Source organism: Trachymyrmex cornetzi, unplaced genomic scaffold (genome assembly GCF_001594075.2).
Source record: "Trachymyrmex cornetzi isolate Tcor2-1 unplaced genomic scaffold, Tcor1.1 scaffold1603, whole genome shotgun sequence".
Taxonomy (NCBI): Eukaryota; Metazoa; Arthropoda; class Insecta; order Hymenoptera; family Formicidae; genus Trachymyrmex; species Trachymyrmex cornetzi.
In genome coordinates this window covers 1-298 of record NW_017296206.1, presented here as the reverse complement: position 1 = coordinate 298, position 298 = coordinate 1, and positions in this window count along the sequence as shown.

Here is a 298-nt window from a genome sequence, read left to right as displayed (position 1 = left end):
CGCAGTGATAATCTCGCCTTCTGTTAATTTAAATTTAATATCGATAATGTAATATGATTTAAACACAATATTTCAATAAACATTTAAATCAAATGGTTCAATATTTTATTTTATTTCAAAATTTGCTACAATGATGGTATTAAATATATGTCATTAAATGTTGATTTTTGATCATTTTACTTTCATATACTTTTATATACCAGGTGTCATTAATGTATGGGCCCACTCGTCTTGGGCAGGTAGAGCGGACTAAACTGAGTCGAAAAGTCCTCTAGTTTTGGAATTTTCACAATAGTTA